The 13,094-nt window shown below is 51.1% G+C and overlaps 2 protein-coding genes across 3 annotated transcripts in view; one reads left to right on the top strand and one right to left on the bottom strand.

Moving 5' to 3' along the window:
* The window catches only part of INSYN2A (inhibitory synaptic factor 2A), a 61,539-nt gene extending 49,876 nt beyond the window's left edge, over positions 1 to 11,663 (bottom strand). The window contains exon 1 of the mRNA XM_069566868.1: positions 11,611 to 11,663. The gene's annotated coding sequence lies outside the window, so the exon portion shown is untranslated. The remainder of the gene's footprint in view (positions 1 to 11,610) is intronic.
* Positions 1 to 13,094, top strand: part of DOCK1 (dedicator of cytokinesis 1) — a 568,995-nt gene that overhangs the window by 275,239 nt on the left and 280,662 nt on the right. The gene's annotated exons all lie outside the window — the stretch shown is intronic.

Consider the following 13,094-nt stretch of genomic DNA (forward strand, 5'->3'; position numbering starts at 1 on the left):
TCGGTTCTTTAACTTTTTTCCTTGACCAACAGCTATTGTGAACGTCTCTCTTTTCTGTACATAAGGTTATGTAGCCTCATAAATAATACGAACCCTCGCTTCCCCCTCCGCAGCCACCGCGCTCTGCTCTGATGTCTTTAGAAGTCTGCCTCCTTGTGCAGGAGCAGCTCGGCAGTCTCTCTGGCAGCCTGGAGGGCTCTGTGCCCTGCTGGGAGGAGGGCTGACACAGGGCGAATGGCCTGCGACCCTGATGGTCTGTGCTCAACCCAGTAACAAAGCTACCGCACTCGCCCCAGCCGAGTGTGGAGCAAAGGCACCCAGTGTTAAATGCAGGACTGAACGTGGCCTGCCCGGCGGCCAAGAGATCCCAGCCCAGCCATCGTAGGGTGCTGGATGTCTCTGAGTCCTTTTATTCTGAGGGCTCCTAAACAGCTGCTGACAGTGCTTTACCTGCCAGACTCCCGAGTTTAACCCCCCTTAACCAGGCTGTCACTGGGTCCCACCAATCTGCTTCACCTTCCTATTGCTTCACTATTGATTTCTTCCCTTTATCCTCACCGTCCCAGGCTCGACCTTGGTGTTTTCACGTCCCTTGCTCTCAGCTCTCCATCCCTCCATCATGCACATCCTCACAGTCCCACCTTCCACCACAAACATCTCTCTTCTCTGTGAGTACCTGCCTAGTCTTAGTTGGGTAGCACTTCTAAAAAGCAGTTTTTGTAAGGGTCCTCCAGAACCTTTCCCATCCTGCTCATCCGCCTAAATATCTCATACCTACTCACAAGCTCTCTGTCTGCTCAAGTTAAGCCAGTTCTTGTAGAGTCTCTGGAGTATACCCTGGTCACTCCCTCCTTCATGTCTTTGCTCCCAGTGGTTCATGTTCTAGGCTTGGCCCCACCCTCCTCTTTAATGATTCAAGTCTAGTCTTGCCTGCCCCCTCCTTCCCCCCAGCTACGCCTGTCTTCATGGCCCTTTCACGGACACAGTGAATGGTGGCTGCATGTGAAGGGTGATGCAGGCACCATACCGTGTGCTGGGCACCCAGGAAAATGAGGCCCAGTCCTTAGCGGTGTGTAGCTCAGCATGGAAAAGACATTCTTCCGTGGATAGCACCAGCCCACTGTGCTGAGGACCATCCTGGGAGCAGGAAGAAGAAAGGACCCAGAGTGTTCCCTGGGGAGTCAGGGCAGGCATCCCCTGGGAGACACGGAAAGATGGGCCTCAAGCCTCAGTTGCTTTGCTTTGATGTGTCCCTTCTCTCTGCTTACGCTTATGTGTTTGCAGACTAGATTCTGCTAAGCATCTCCTCTTTCTCTCGAACTCAATCAGCCTTTGATCCTTGCTAATTAAAGAATATAATGATATGCATCCCAGTATCCTCACAGGAGGGGCCTTACCCAGGACATTTTAAGAAGGTTTAGGGTGGGTACTGCAATTCATGGGGTCGCAAAGAGTCGGACACTACTGAGCGACTGAACTGAACTGAACTGAGAATGGGTACTCAGTATTATTGGTTTCCATGGATTCTTTCTGTATAACCTGGATCCTCAATCAGATGGAGCTTGGGTCCTGGGTAAGGATCAGATGAATGGAAGGGTAAAGGGACAGGCTCCATTAGTTTAAGAAAAACCATGTTCCCCAGATTTTTATCTTCTGAACCTTGGTGTAACTCTCTCGAATTTGGCTGTTACAAAGTATTACTTTAAATTTTTTTTTTCTGTGCTGATGCAGGGACAAGAGATGACCCACACTCGAACAAAAATGAGTTGATGGTTCAGCAGTGATGTGTATTTTCTATTTACTCCTAAAGTATGTCAGGGCCCTTAGAACAGACTTGCTACAGTCAGTGTGACCAGTAGGCTTGTTCTTATATTGCCTGGCTTTCTGGGGAGTGGGATGTGGCTGTGGCAAAATAAGGATTTAATAAGGAAGTCTCAATCACGTGGGATAGCATGGACATGTTAGGGTGGAATCATTGTAACCTACCCTTCTAACCGAATCCTGGATTTTGCTGTAGAGGAGGAACCCCTGACGTTTTGGGGGGAAATCAATAGGGTGTGGGATCACCCCTCTGCACTGGGTTACTTCCGAGTGTGTGTGCTTTCGCCCAATGGTGTTGCGTGATGTAGTTTTTAATTTTTTTTTTTAACTTGGAGTCTAAATAAAATTGCACTCAGTAAACTGCACTCAATAAATCAATACTCAGAAATAATAAATCTACACTACACTCTGTGATGAACATGGGGAGGAAGGAAAAGGGAGATGGAGAAATGAAACAAGCCGGAGAATGTGAGGGGAACAGGAGGCCTGGAACTGCCCAGACAGGCAGGCAGGCACAGAGAGGACAGGGGTGCTCGGGGAATTACATCCCAGGTGCTATTCTGCGGGGCAGAGGCACAGTGTTCCTGCCGGCGAGAGCCACTGCCGTTGGCTTTGCACTGCCCCTCATCAGGCGGTTGCAGCGACCCTTCTCCTGTTCAGAACTGAGCTGGACGGTTCCTCTTAGGAAACTGAGGCCGGACTGTCACAGTTTCACATTTTATGAGCACCCAGCATGCAATGAGTGCGTGTCGGACTGGACGGATGACCCCACTTTAAGGTGATGCTCTGTGCTCGGCTTCTGCCTTTTGATCTCTCAGGCACCTCTTCCTTCGTGGGGATTGTGGGAAAAGGAGAGAGAACAGAGGGGAAAGGTCGTGTAGGTTCAAGAAGGGAAGTTGGCATTGCCATATGTAAGCAGTACTGCTGACCTTGAAATGATTCTGCGCCCCTCAAAATCCTAAAAATAATTTTTTAAAAGGAAAACATATGTCTTTCCAAAACCTTAAATGACCCCTCTACACTTGGCCTTCTTGAAACTTTGGAGGAGAGTGTAAGCGTTGAAGAAGCGGAAGCTTTTACAAGGTTTGTTGTTTTTAAAGACAGCCTTTAAAAGAATCCTAAGGGAGGCTGTTCTTCTCTCAGAAGTAGGAAGACATGCATCTTCCTCAGAGTCTCCATCCTTGAACCTGACTTTCTAGAAGAAATATACTGGTCCCTACCCCAGTCCAGGGAAAGGGGTAACAGGGGAGTCAAGATCACTGGGGTAACTCAGGAAAGATGAAGACCCACCGGTCTCCATGTTTTGTTTTATTCCCCGCATTCTCTTGTATTTCCTGTGGCATTCCTAAAGCGTAGAGCAGCACGTGACACCTAAAAAGTACCCGTAAATGTTTACTGAATGAAAGGATGAATGAGTGATGTCCCAGGGGAGCAAGGAGAGCCATCCCCTTCTATACTACTTTTTCTAGGATGAACTTAGCCACGGGGTGCTGGTCACCAAACAGAGCCCACGTTGAGGCCAGCACGGTGAGCTTCCCATGGCCCCACTTTGGATCAACAGTGGACATGGATTCTCCTCCCAGAGGAGGACAGTGAGTGACCTGTGACTGTCACCATTCAAAACACAGGTCTTCTGCAATGTGGATTAATTCTCACATGGTGAATGCCAAGTAAACTGTCACCTGGCAGGTCCATAGCCAGAATACGGTCATGCACACCTTTTTTTTTCTTGATCTAGAATTCGGCCCATTCCTAGAAATTCCGGGGGTGGAGGCAGCTCTTCTCAGCAGGGATCTGGGGTTGGAGGTTGATTACTAGTGAATGAGTTACGTGTAGGACTTTATAGGTTGGCGAGGGGGTACGCAAGGCCATCCCCTTGGCATTCTGTCATTCTGGTCTTTTCTTGTTAGGACCCTTCCTGGCTCTGTCAGATCACAGGGTGCTTCAGCACTGGGGTGCAGAGACTGCCTCTCTGCTTTTGAGTTCTGCCCCTTCCACAGATTAGCTCAGAATGCTGCTCAAATTATATATTGGGCAGATTATACTGCTCGGATTATATAACCGGGGCGAGTAACAGAGTGAAAGCGGAAGTTGCTCAGTCTCCAGCTCTTTGGCGGGGCCTCTGTCCATGGGCTTCTCCAGCTAGAATACTGGAGTGGGTAGCTGTTCCCTCCTCGAGGGGATCTTCCCGACCCAGGGGTCGAACCTGGGATCCTTTACTGCGGAGCCATCAGGGAGGCCCCACTTTGTCCATGTTCTAACACTGCATTCTCCAAATACTGTTTTTTTTTCCTTTCTTCTGTTTTTTGGCCATGCCACATGGCATGGGGGATTGTAGTTCCCTAATCAAGGATCTAACCTGAACCTCCTACAGTGAAAGCTTGGAATCAATCACTGGACCGCCAGGGAAGTTCTACCAAATATCTCTGATGGACCAATTATTGTTTCTTAAAAGGTGGAGAAACTGAGGCACTGCAAGGGAAACCTGTGTCCACATCACCCCGATAGAAATTGGCAGAACTGGGGGTGCAGGTGTGGACAGTGTCCCCTGAATGCACCTGTAAGCACTCTGATCTGTGATGCGGGCCCAGGTGGCTAGGATCTGTGAAGCCCCCAGTATGTGGTCTTGGTGATGCTGCTGCCGATGATGAAGTGATGTTCATGAGGACAGTGCCTGAAGAATAGGTTGCATACTGGCTACCTTATTTGAGAGAAACAGGTTTGAGAACAACCTGTTGGTAAGGCACTTTGAATGGCTGATTATATAAAGTAAGCAGTTGTAGGTTTTTATTTGAAAACTGGGCACGCCAGTGGTCATTCTCACAGACGCTTTAGATCCAGAGTTGGGACTGAGTCTTTGATGTGGAACTTAATGGTCACAAGGAATGAAATGAGAGCCAGGGGCCCTGGATTCCAGTCCATCCTCCACCACTCACTCAGCGGCTGACCTCATCTCCTGGAGAAAGGATGCCTCTCTTGGCTTGCCCTGCCCAAGAAGACCGGCTGGTGTGTTCACAGAGCCGGTTTCTGCAACCCTGTGATCAGTTCCATCCTGTAGCCTAACCCTGGGGGTTTTCGCCCCACTAGTAGATCTGATAGAAACAATACATAAAGCAGAGACATCCTGAGAAGAGAGTGGATAGTGTACATGGAGATGTCTAGAAATAGCAAAGACAACAACAACAATTAAACCAGGAGGGAGAGTCCTTCTTTGAAGCCCCTGAACTAACAACTACTTTCAAAACAAAGAGACAATAAATACTTAAGAAAGGCAGTTATCATGGGATTTTTCAATGTCCTGAGAAGTCAGATGAAAAGTATGGTTTAAAAGTGAGAAACTTATCTTTCTTAGCATTTTATTAAAATCTTTGAATAAATGTTTTTAATAAATACTCCTGTGCTTGGCTGCAGCTGGTCTTGGTTGCAGCACGTGTGATCTTTAGTTGTGCTGTGTAGGATCTGGTGCCCCGACCGGGAACTGAACCCAGGCCCTTGGTTTTGGAGCTCGGAGTCTTAGCCCCTGGACCACCAGGGAAGTCCCTAGCATTTTTAGATTTTCAAACTCTCTACACTTGCATGTGTATGAACTTTTCTGGAGAGTGATTCCCTGCCACACTTCTTCAGGGTATGCGAGTTTTAAGTGCAAGATTAATGGGAGACTAGTTGTCTAGCTGTTTGTGCCATGCGATTTCAACACGAAAAAAGAGAAAAGCAAAAAGCCACATCTTTATGAACCACTCTGGCATTGTTTGAAAAAAGAAGAGATACATTGGTGGGTCTGGCATAAAACCAATGAAATTGATACGTCATGATATAAAGTTGAGAGGTGGGGTCAAGGCTAAGAGATAGATGTTTTCTAGTTGTCTTGAACTGATTCTATGGACTCGTATTTTGGTAAGGGGAAAATTCCTTTCAGCCAAAAACTGTCAGCATTTGGGATAAAAGAGCATTTAATCTATTGGATTGAGGCTTACTTTGCCTCCTCTGTTTCTTTCACTCTAATTCTATTAGTAGGTCATTAAACTTACATTCTGTCTTTAAAAACTCAACTTCTACCCATGTGAGTTTTCTCCAAAGGAAGCTCTATATAAGGTTGAGTTTGGGGGAGGAAAACTCCAAACCTTTGATACTTTTTTCTTCCTTAATCACCCTGTGGCTCAGATTTGAAGATAGTGCATCTCTAGAAGGTGTCTTTCTTGTTAGCAACATCTCATGATTCTTCCTTTTAATTCCTACTTCAAAACAAGTACAACTTGAAATTGAAGGAAAAAAAATTATTGTCCAATCTGGAGTCTGTGAATTTCTAGCAAAATCATTGACTAGGTTTATTGTTAATAGCTTCATTAAATATTCATTAAGCACCTGTTATTTCATAGGACTATTCTTAGTCCTTTAAAAATTTCTTTGTGCTGTGAATCTTTTGGTTTAGATTTTTCCTCTTTCAGAGTATTTCTCATGGAAGTTCTAAGAAGCAAGAAATGATGAAGCACTTATCTTTTAAAATAATGTTTCCAGTTGGAAACTCACATTCCGATTTCTGATAGTAATCCTATCTTTTTTCCTCCAGACCTGCTGGCTCCCTGGCTTCTCTGCTTCTCTTGATCCCCAAGCCCCGTGTCAGCCTGGGTTAGTAGCATCTTTAGTCCCTTCTCCATGTTGCCATGTTACAGATTTACCCCCCAGGATGTCTCTCTCTCAAATGCCCCCTTGTATATATCTCGATGGTCACCAGTCACCTTTGCTACCAGTTAATTCTCACCCGTCACACCCTCTCAACCGATCTCCAGTTCCTCTTCTCTGGTTGTCCCTAGCTGTCAAGACTTCGTGTTTTAGAAATGTATGCAATTGTTCAAAACATTCAGTGGTTACCTATCACCAATGAACACAGTACCTTTCTGCCCTGCTGGTTCCTCCATAAACTGGCTTTAAACTGCTTCTTCACTCTCTGATCTCCACTCTGAAACCTGTGCCCAGTGTCACTTCTTACCTCCCCATACAGGTCTCTCGCTCTGAGCACCCAGCAGCTGTGCTTAGCTGCAGGATTTGTGTGTGCATCTCATCCCCTTTCCTCAGTGTGGTCATCACCCTGTCTGCCTGGGAACCCCCAAAGCACACTGCTGGTCCTCTCCTGATCCTATCTCCCACCTCCTCTGGCCCTCCTGGCCTTGAACTTCTTGAGAACCATTCCCTCATCTTGCAATATCTCACACCCTGCTGTGGCCCCTGCCGCTACGATTGGGTACATTTCCTCAGATCAGCCTTCCTCTCTGGACCAAGCCATCTGCATATCAGTCTACTTCCCAGTGCTTGCCCAGTACCGGAGCCCAGGTTTTATAGTTCCATTACATTTCCAAGGATGCTAAAATCGCTTACTACAAAAGCAAGCAGCTTCCAGGGAACAAAATGCAGATAACACGGGGTGTTCTGAGTCTGACTACTAAAGTATTAATACACATGAAAAAGATAAACAATTGGACAGTTGACAAACACAGGATACTTCCCAGGGAACAACCAGTATGGAGGGGCCCACATCACCAGTGGAATGCTGACCCGGAAACACAAACAAAGATTGGTCAGTTTCATGTCTGTTGAAAGTGGATAATGCTACCCCTCCTTGGCAGTTTCTTAACTGAGCAGCTGAAACGAAGCTCTCAGGCCATCAGCTTCCCCTTCCTGCCTTTTTCTCTGCAGGCTTGACGAGGCGAGTATCGTATTTGCAGGACTGCCTGCCCATAGTGTTTCTGGCATCACAAAACCTCTTTCTTTATGTCTCTCATATGCTGTAGCTTACTGCATCTCATTTTATGCCTAAGGCTAGATTATTAAGGGCTGAATTGGAATTTTCCGTAGTAACTGCAATGTAAACTTTGACCGGCTTCTTGCCGTACTGTTGTGATTTTTCAAAAAGTTTCTTCTTTCCCCATGTCACGGCCATAACAGCATGACTCGGGTGAAGGGTCAGTGTGTAGCTGTGAACCTCTCTCTGCTCGTCTTTGGTGTCAGTTCCTAACAGCAAGATAACACGGCGAAGAGAGCTTGTCTGTGAATGTACAGTACTTGGAATAATCAGCTCAGTACTCTAGAGAAGCAATATTTGCAAATGATGAATTTGAAGACTGTTCTTCCCAAATCCCTTGGAAACATAGTGTTGGCCAAAAGGTTTATAATATAGAAACAGAAGTCCTTGTCCCTATTATCTGCTTTTCTGTAATTGGGTTCTTTTTCTTTCTCTCCCAATTAGAGCTGAGAATATGCGTCCAGCGGAAAGCCACAGAGCTGTCAGGCTAGAGTGTTTTGTTTTTATTTACATTATTGGTTTGTCACTTGATAACATCTTTAAGCCCCTCAACTTATTCATTCATTGTGGTGTGAATGGTGTCTACAGTATGTTTGACTCAGACCCATACTGAATATCACAGTGGCTTATGGTAGAGGGGGTGTCTGAGAGAGTTACTATCAAGAATTGAATTTGGAATCCAGAAATGTCTCCCTAGGTATGTTTTTTGTAAAGCTGACAGGTAAGATTCTTGGGTGCTTGGAGACACTTCAGGGCCCCTGAACTTGAAACAGACACATAATCTGTTGTACACAGCCCAAAGGTTCAAACCTGTAATTCCTATGGCTCACTGTTTAATATGAATCAACATCTAAGCAGCATCTTTATATGAATCCCAGCAGGATCCCCACAACGTGGCACCATATCTCTGTGTTATGTCCTTAATATATAAGAAAAATATACTTTAAAAATACACTGATGAAAATGGGTCATGTCTTTATGACATTTATGTCATAGGTTAGCCCAAATATTAGATAAAGACTTATCCAAATGTTTGTATGCAAATTCCCTGGTGATAAAAGTGTTGTCATGCCATATCAATCATACTAAATTTTGCTTTAAAATATTGAAGTCGTGTTATGAAATATTAAAATCAAATATGTGAGGAGACTAAAAAGAAACGGCTTCATAAATTATGTCAGCTCATTTTGGTGGTGGGGGAATGAAGGGCTTGGAGGAACTGGTCAGGGAATTGTTGAGAAAGGAACTGTTTAACGTGACCGTGCCAGTTTGGCCTGGGGGAGTCACCAGCATGACCACCGTCCCCAGATGACTGTGGTTCGCCTTACACAGGCACGGCTGGCGTGGTTTCCTGAGTGCCTGATTGCTTCAGCAGCAGCCCTGCAGCGCTCCCACTCAGGTGCCTGGTGGGCTGGTCCAGAGTGCCACAGTTCGCCGTTCCGACGACCCGATCCCTGCCTCCCTACACTGACGCCGGGCCACAGCACTGCCGCTTTGCAGTGTAGCTGTGAGTTCTTTATTATTATTCCCCGAGAAGCAGCCTGTCCCCACATAAGTAATCTGCGTCTCATACAAGAGAGTTCAGTAGTTGTAGCTCTAAATGAGACAGCCATGGGTGGGAACAGACAGGAGAATACAAATGTGGAGCTCAGCGAACACATCTGCCCAACTGCTCTGCTGGGTTCAGCTCTACATCTGAGACTCATTTTTTATTTTCTGACTGCTTATTTCATTGTGCAGGAATCTTCCTGGTACTCTGATGCCTTTCATACTCAAGTCTTCCATTAATTGACTTATTTACTTACAAAGTTGTCCCCCCCCTACAGAGGGAGAAATAAAAAACAGAAATTCCCTACCCTGCACGTGGGGAAAACAACTATAGCAGAACAGAGAAGCCCCCAAAGTCAAGAGTAAAAGTACCAACTTTCCAGCTGAGGCCTGACTAACCTGTGTGGCCAGCAGTGGCTGTGTCTTAGTAGGACAGTGGGGCTGCTTCAAGTAAAAGCTAATGTCTTAATCACACTAATAAACTCCAGTAAATCGAAAGGTAACCTCTGCTTTTCAAGGGCGCCTATCTTTCAGGAGAGGCCTTGCCTTTAAATAAATTAAACGTAATCACCTTATCTTTAAGGAAATGATGAATTTAGTGAAGTAAAGCTCAAACTCTCTGTAGCTAACATAATTTATGCAAAATCATGCAATTAGTGATGGCTGTGCTAGACCTTTTTTTTCTGCAAATGCGTCTGTAATAAAACCATCATGAGTAGCAGTGCCATCTAATGTAAGTAGTAAACATGGATAGTGAATTATTAATATCTGGTGAGGCATGCAAATGGCAGGACTTCCATTTTTCCTTTGAACTAACAACACGTTCGCTAAAGCAAAAAAAAAAAAAGGCAAAGATAAATATGAACTTTTCTTTGAAAAGAAACATTCAACAGGAATATGAATGTAATAAATAGCACAAAATGTGAATAGTAAAACCCAGGCACTTTCCGCCTCCGCAAAGTAAAATGATGGTTATACTTTTTGCTGGGTCTGTAGCATGAGCTTAATGAGGTTAAAGCAATTTCATACGTGTACTCCTCACTGAGAATGGCCGGGGTCAGGTGATGTGGATGGTAGTCTTCAGTCAAGTCTTCAGTCAGGTAACCTTGACATTCCCCCCTCTCTCTGGCAGATGGAAAGGGAACCCCTCCTCCCCTTGTTAGTGCTTATCCGAGGAAAACCTGCCTGCTTGCTGGCTGGACCCTCCTCTTCTGAGCTATAGTCTTCTGAAAATACCTCCTGCGTTCCCAGGCAAGGCAGGGCTGGCCCAAAGTTCCATCCCCATTCGGCCAGTTCACCCTGGCCAGTTCACCCTCCGCAGAATTTAAGCGCCTAAGCAGACAAGGTCAAATTAAAACAGCTTCACTGCTGATTCTGGTTCAGGGTCCAGCGGTCAGGCACAGACCCGCAGCGGGAGAGGGGTCAGGGCCCTTCTCTGTACATGAGCCAAACGCCCTGCTTCTGGCCCCGGTGTACTCCAGAGTCACCCCCACTGTGGCATCCCCTTAACGGCGAGCTCCATCCCCCTGTGGCTTGCCTTGTGCTGAGGTCACAGGGACAGGCTCTTTATCCTGGCAGTGGAGATGCCAGCTGGGAACCCTTAGCATGAACCAGCAAGACGCAGACTCTCGCTTTTGACTTGGGGCTCCCGGCGCTGCCCCGGGCCGTGGGCCGGCCCGCGGGGCTTCCTCCTCCCTCCTGTCCTGGCTCGCCAGCCGGCTGGCCCGCTCGCTCGGTCTGCAGCCTGGGTTGGTTTCCCACGCCCGTCCTGGGTCTGACTCGGGATGCTGCGCCCCCGGAAGACCCGCGGGCGCCGACCCCGGCCCGCAGCCCCTGGAAGGTGCCAACCCCGGGCGAGCCCGGGCGCCTCGGGAGGAGACAGGCATTTCACGTGGGCATCGTGCCTTCGCGGTGCTCACGCCTCTCCTCCGCAGCCGGTGCAGGGCCCCTGCGCCCGGACTCATCCCCCCAAAGTTAATCAGCCGTACTTGCCAGCTCGCTTTAGTTTAGGAAAGACTTCAAAACCTCGAGATCGGCGGGGGCCACGGCCGCCCCCAGCGCCCCCCCCCGCCCCCCTCCACCACCCCCGGTTCTGCCTGGCGCGGGCTGTCGGGTGCTATAGGAGGCAGTGGCGTTTGTCTAGAACCGACATCGCAGACACACGGACCCGCTCCTCGCCGGCCGTCGCCAAAGTTGCCGGACGCCCCTCGGCCACCCGGCCCGGGCCCGAGGCAGTTGCGTAACCTCGCCCCTCGCCCCCGCCTGCCGCCGGGTCCGCTCCCGGCGGCCCCGGCCCCCGGCAGCCTGCCGAGTCCTCCGCGCAGCCCGGTCGGGGGCGCAGGGCGAGAACCCTGGGGTCGGCGCACGTCCAGGCGGTGCTCTGGCCGCGGCCAAGCACAGCGGGCGCCGGGGCGCGGGAGCAGGGAGTGCGGGGCTCCGCTTACCTTCGGCGGCTTACAGATAAGTCGAGGTCGGTGCAGCGCCTGGCTCGGGCATGTCTCGCCGCGGACCCCGGCAAGCCTGGCGCGGCACGAAGCACTCCGGGCAGGGCATCCGCGGCGAGGTTCGCCGGGCTCGCGCGGAGGAAGGCTCGGCTTCGGGGGCTTGGCCCGCCGCCCGCGCCCCCCCCCGCCTCCACCACGGCCGCCGCCGCCGGGGCCCGGCCCGGCCGGCCCCCCGCGCCGCAGCTCGCGTCCCTCCTGCCCGGCTCAGCGACGCGCGCGGCGAGGCAGCGGCTCGGCCGGCTCCGGGGACGCCCGCGCGCTCGCTCGCTCGCGGCGTGGCGGAGCCAGCCACAGCCACCCGGCGCCGTGCTCCTCCGATGTCCTCATTGACTGCGATCGTCTTCGGCGAGATCTGGGCTCCGGGGCCGGGAGGCGGGGGCGGAGAGGCGGAGGGAGCGGGAGGGAAGTCCTTGCCGCCGCCGCCGCCGCCGCCGCCCCCCGGGTCCCAGCCACTCCGCCGAGCCGGGCGGCCGGAGGACGGGGCGCCGGAGCCGCTCGCCTGCCGCCTGTGCGCCCGCCTGGCAGCGAGGCGGGCGGAGCCCCGGGCCCAGCGGGGGCGGCGCGGGGCCGGGCCGGGGCCGCGGGCGTGGGGAGGGGGGGCCCCAGAGGGAGCAGAGCGGGCGGGAGTGCAGGGGCCCCCCCGCCCGCCGACACCCGATCCCCAGCCCCAGCCCCAGCCGAGGAGGAGGTGGAAGCAGCCGCCGGCGGCAGCCGCCTGCTCGCGGGGCTCCACCGCGGCGCGTCCTCGGGGTTTCTGGGCTGCAGGCGGCGCTGCGCGGCCCGGGAACTTGTTGAGCCTGCCCTGGAGCTGGAGCCGCCTCCGAGCAGCAGCTGGAGGGCGGGGACCCAGCGGTTTTTCCAGGGAGGGGGTCGCTGGGGACCCCGTGCCCAGGCTGCCGGCGGTGGCAGCCGACCCAGCCGAGCGCGGTTTTGAAATTAGGAGCGCGTGGGGGGCTTAGGCGGCTGCCCCCTTCACCTGCGGCTTTGCTGCCTGCCTTGAGTCCAACCCGGGGTCACCCCCTCTAAGCGGGGACTGCCCGGCAGGCTGGTTGTAACTGGCCGGAGTGCCAAAGGCAGTCCGCCCTCGGGGTCTGCTACCCGCTGACATTCAGGAACCCTGCGCCTCCCCGCCAAGACTGCGCCCCCCCCCCGCCCCGCCCCCCAAGTGGCGCTCACCGCCCACCTGCCAGGCCAGGACACTTGCTGCGTTTGTTTCAGGCCAGAGTTGAGCTCACTTGGGGAGGCAAAAGGAGCTACCCCGTTCTCCCCAGATCCACGAACAAGGAGGTCCTTGGAGCTCAGAGCCGCTGGCCCAGGGGCCTCGCGGATCCCTGTGGGACCTGGTGCCCAGGCCTGGGATTAGGCAGGCAGCTAGCCTCGGATCACCTGGCTCCCTATATTTTCTCAGGCTTGGAGCTTGAAGT

Source organism: Ovis canadensis, chromosome 22 (assembly GCF_042477335.2).
Source record: "Ovis canadensis isolate MfBH-ARS-UI-01 breed Bighorn chromosome 22, ARS-UI_OviCan_v2, whole genome shotgun sequence".
Lineage (NCBI taxonomy): Eukaryota > Metazoa > Chordata > Mammalia > Artiodactyla > Bovidae > Ovis > Ovis canadensis.